Source organism: Monodon monoceros, unplaced genomic scaffold (genome assembly GCF_005190385.1).
Source record: "Monodon monoceros isolate NGI ecotype Baffin Bay Population unplaced genomic scaffold, NGI_Narwhal_1 Super_Scaffold_18, whole genome shotgun sequence".
In the NCBI taxonomy this organism is placed as follows: Eukaryota; Metazoa; Chordata; class Mammalia; order Artiodactyla; family Monodontidae; genus Monodon; species Monodon monoceros.
The window spans coordinates 155445389-155450511 of record NW_021703774.1 but is presented as its reverse complement, the minus strand read 5'-3'; the positions used below and the strand labels follow the sequence as shown (position 1 = coordinate 155450511).

Sequence of the window (5123 nt, the reverse complement as noted above, 5' to 3'; positions counted from 1 at the left end):
GATGCACTCCAAGATGGATCACTCACATGGCTGTTGGCAGGAAGCCTCTGTTCATCTCCACATGGCTGCCTGAGAATCCTCAGGCAGTTGGCTTCTCCCAGAGCAACTGATCCGAGACAGAAAGAAAAAGCAGGACGCTGCTTTCACCTGTATCACCAAGACTCTGAAATCCAACACTATCACTTCTGCTTTATTGTATTATTTAGAAGCAAGTCACTAAGTCCAGCTCACACTCATGCAGAGGGGAATTAGGATCTACCTCTTGAAGGGAGCAGTGTCAAAGAATATGTGGGCATTTTTAAACCAACACACCTATCCATACTCTTCTCTTTGCCCCCCCAATTTCAATGGGGATAGCAGTGTTATCACTTTTCTGATCTAGGGGCTCTTCCTCTATTTAAGATTTTGATCTTCTTCTCCCTGAATTTGTAGAGATTCAGCCACTATTAATTGTTCCTCCTGAATATTCAGTATCTCCCTCTCATCTTCATGCTTTCCATCATCATTAAACATTTTAAAGTCATTTATGTGTATCCCCTTCTAGCTAATATCCTGTCTCTTTGCCTGGAAGAGCTTTAAAACATAGCCCCAAATTTTCTGACATTCTTCCCCTTAAGAGATCGCAGCTATATCCCCTTCTTGAATCTTGGTAGGCTTGTGACTACTTTAACCAATGGAATATGGCAAGTGAGGCAATGCAACTTCTGTAGCTGGGTATAAAAGATTGCACAGTTCCTTCCTAGTTTTCTTGAAATACCCCCTCTTGGTATGCTCTCTCTTGGAGACACTCCATTTCGGAACCCAGCCAGCATGCTGCAAGCTCAAGTCACATGAAGAGGCCATGTTTAGGGCTCCAGATGACAGTCACAGCTGCGCCTAGTTTTCAAGTAGTCCCAGTGAAACAGAGCAGACCCTGTGGGGCTCTTGGACACAAAAGTCTTTCTGTGTCCCCCATTTCTTGATTACAGGAAATAGGCTTCATTCAGCCTCCATGATCTTCCCTGAGTTCCAATGGGCAGGTTCAAACAGTTGCTAATCAGGGAAGGGAGGGGATGCGGAGACAAGGGAGGAGCATCAAGAAACAATAGTACAGCCTTGGGGCAGGGTCCTGGTTCCTCCTCAAGGGCTATACATAACAATGTCTTTTGAGTTGTTTTGAAGATACTAAAACCCCAGGAGGTGAAAAAAGTTAACAGTATGCTGTCCACAAGCACACAGACCTCTTCTGGTTGGAACCAGAAGGCTGATGGTGCTGACTCCCAGTTGCCTCACCACCAACCAATCAGAAGAATGTCCACAAGCTGATCATACCCTCCTCTTTGAGCCGTTACTGTGAAACTCCTCACTATCCCCTCCAGTTCGGGACACACAGTTTTGAGGGCATTATCCCTCTGAGGCCCCCTTTGCTTGGCAAAGCAATAAACCTATTCTTTTCTACTTCACCCAAAATTCTGTCTCCAAGATTCAATTCGGTACCAGGGTACAGAGGCTGAATTTCGGCCACACCAGCCTTGGTACTAGATCTGTCAGTGAAGAAACCTCCAGGTGATTCCAGTTCCCAGCAGTTCAAGTCACCCTCAGCCATTTGAGTCTTCCCAGCTGAGACTCCAGACATTGTGGAACAGAGACAAGCCATCTCTGCTGTGACTTGTCAAATTCTTGACCCATGTGTTAGGGGAACCACTGACTGAAACCGCCCTCTCTGGCCAGACAAGGTAGTAACCACTTGCTTGAGTTATCTTACAACAGGAGGTCCTGGTAAGGAATGTGGAACTAACAAGCTACCACCAACCAGAAGAATTCGGGAAAGGTCAAAAGGAGAGAGGAGATGCCAGTCCATATCTCCTACCAACCTCCCAGAATCCTTCTCATTGGAATCCATCTTGGGTGAGTGATGCGTGCCACCAGGAAGGACTCTGAGTCAGAATGACTGCCCAGACACAACCCGGAAACTAACCCCATTACCATAAAACCTGAGACTGGGAGCCACGTGGTAGGGCCATTCTCCTGGGTTCCCTTACCCTGCTGCTCTCCACCTGGACACCCCTTCCCAGTAAAGTCTCTTGCTTTGTCAGCACTTGTGTCTCCTCAGACAATTGATTTCCGAGTGTTAGACAAGAGCCCACTCTTGGGCCCTAAAAGGGGTCCACCTTCCTGCAACACATGGAATCCATGAGCATAATAAAATAATCTTTGATTTATGCCACTATGTTTGGGTTGGCTTTTTACACAGCAATAGTAATTGGAATATCACCTTTATAACCAAATCTCTCAAGAGTTGTCTATTCTCACCATCTCTATTTCTTCATCCCCACGTAGTCCGATAATCTGGATTTTGCTCCCTTCTTTCAAGCTTAATAATGTTCTCTGACGTCAATGATTTCCAAGTTGTTAGATCTAATAGACTTTTTCTCTTAGACTGCTAAGAGAAGTATTTAACACTATTGTCCAATTCTCCCTTCCTGAATTACTCTCTTCTAGTTTCTGTAACACCACACTATCCCACATCTCTTCCTTCTACTCTAGTCACTTTTTAGACTCATTTGCAATTTCACCTTCCTCTAGCCAGCCACTAGATGATGAAGCTGGTGATGCTTGGTTCTTAGTTTCTTCTCTTACTTCATATTCTCTTTTCTATCTATATTCATGGTTTTAATTCCCATCTATACAACATTGATGATAACATTTTACCTCCAACAATTTTATCTATTAAGCTTCAGGCCATATGTCCAAATGCCTTTTAACATTTTGTACTAGTTAGAGTTCTTAGTTGCACAGAGACTGGCCTTGGCTGATCTAAACAGAAATGAATGTATTAAAAGTTCACAGAATCACAGGAAGAGTAAAGCACAGGGATTGGAGCCTATGCTAACCAGGCAGAAACAATAGCCAAGTCATACCACAGAACTGGTCTGGTAAGGATACCAACACTGCTCTCAGCAGAGCCATGGCATCTGGTACCACTGATAGCACTGGAACTGGACAGTGGATACTGCCACTAGCGGCACTGCCCCTGTGGCACCTGGAGATACTATCTTGCTGCAACTATCACCACTGTCAGAAAAGATTCTTTGAGTTTCCTGTTTCTTACAGCTCCCTCTTCAAAGTCCCTGGTGGGTGCATCCGATTATCAAAGTATAGATCCTGGCCATTGTCTTAGCCACAAGGGATTCTGGGAAAGCAAGTCACTGGCATTTCCAGATTCTGTTGCAGAAGGCAGATTCCACCTCCTACCACTTACTCATAATGTAAGGAATTCTCCAAATATATAAATGAGTTTCAGAAGCTAGAGGGGGAAGTTGAGGGAAAAAAATTCCCATTACTTCTTCCTTGAAGCAAAGAGTTTATCACCCATCTGATGTGCTCTCTTGAGGAACAAGTTTGTAGACTTCTTTTGCATGTTTTAGTTAATTAGGGCTAAAAAACCAAACCAAAACAAAAAAACCCTTTTGCTATAACAATGCCCAGGTCTTTCTGGGAGAATTCTCAATGCGGATGCTAGCAAAAGAGTTTGAGTACATCCAACACTCCTGATACCAAGTGGCTTTCAAACACGTTTTCAATTACCTGTTCAGAATGTGAGGACATGCAACTAAATAGGAAAACAATTCAAGAGTAATACAGAAGTGACATTAAGAGATAGTTGTGAATATTTTGTATCCTTCTAGTAGAGAGTATGATCCTCAAAACGCATAGCTAATTATGATCAAACCAAAGTAATAAACTTTGTCCAGTATAACTGAGTATGACATAAGAGAGAAATCCATCAAAAACTAAATGTTTTAACAATGTGAGTCTTTTTTTCAGTTTTACTATATCACAGTACGTTTCAGTACCTGACCCCAACATAAGGAACTTGAAAACTAATTTAGTTTATAGAATTGTTTCCATAGTAACAATGAAAATTCAGTGACTTAAGATTTTAGCAAATATATAACCTGACGTCAGAACTCTAAATATTAGGGACATAAATATATCAGAAGAAAGGCTTGATATACAATGAATTTTTGTATTTGAAAACACAAAACCTGCTATTCTTACTAGTTTTATATTTTCTCTGAACTTAACCAAGAGTTATTTTCTCTTAGCTCCTTGGGTTATCCTCTTCAAAGAAAATGCTTGTGACCTGTAGAGATTTAGAAAAGGTTATCCCCGACTAAAACGAGTGCTTCAATAAAGGGAAAAATTCTGTGCAGATCTCTTCCATTTGACGTTGCTAAACTTAAGTACAATAATGTCACATGTACTTACACAGTAATTGTGGGCACGCCTAAGTCCCTCCCTCTTTCCTAAACCAAATTCCCCAGATCCTAGAAATCCAGCCCTTCTGCCCTCCGGAGGCGCCTTTCCCAACGTAAAGTACAATTTAAAATTTAAGCTCCTGACTAAATAATGACTCTGTAGTCAACTGCTAGGGGATCCGGGCACCCCAGTGCCTCTGGAGGGTGCAGCGGGGTGTAGCCAAGGGCAGGGGAGTGGGCGAAGCTGCTGGTTGGTGCCTGAAATCTGTGCGTTGCCCCTTTAATTGTGTCCCCAGCCCTCGGGCGTTTCTGTCCAACGCCCACGTCAGCAAATACCTTTTGTTTCTCTCACGTTGGGGCTACTTGTTTTAGGGCGCAAAGGAACGGCTTCGAAAGGGGGTATTTCCCCTGCCGAGAACCGGGAATCTTACCCCGGCCCGCGCACGCGACCCGCCGGTGCGCCTCGGCCCGCGGTAAGTGGCTGCGCGCGGCGCGAGCGGAGGGCGGGCGGGGCGTCGGGGCAGCCCGGGACGGGCCCGCGAGCTTCGCTGCGGGCGGGGGCGCGGGCTAAGGCGCCGCGGGCTCTGGCACCGGGCGGCGGCAGCGGCGGGATGCGGCCCGGGTGCGGCGCCCCCCAGACGTCCCCGGGCCGGGAGAGCGGCGGGAGGCGCAGAGGCGAGCGGGCGCCATTTGCAGCCCCGGGCGCAGTGGCGGCGGTGCGCCGGCTCCGAGGGTCTGGAGACGGTCACAAAGGAGGCGCGGCCGGCCGGCGCAAAGGACCCGGCCTCGGGACGGCGGCCGGCGGCGGGGCGCACCGGTTCCCGGACTGCGCGGTCGCCCCGCCTGCCCAGCCGCCCGGCCCTGCCCGCCTGCGCGCCCGGG

At 46.7% G+C, this 5123-nt stretch overlaps 1 protein-coding gene across 1 annotated transcript in view; it reads left to right on the top strand.

Moving 5' to 3' along the window:
• Positions 1-4571: 4571 nt before the first annotated feature.
• The window catches only part of ZBTB8A (zinc finger and BTB domain containing 8A), a 48543-nt gene continuing 47991 nt past the window's right edge, over positions 4572-5123 (top strand). Inside the window, exon 1 of the mRNA XM_029228897.1 lies at positions 4572-4714. The gene's annotated coding sequence lies outside the window, so the exon portion shown is untranslated. The remainder of the gene's footprint in view (positions 4715-5123) is intronic.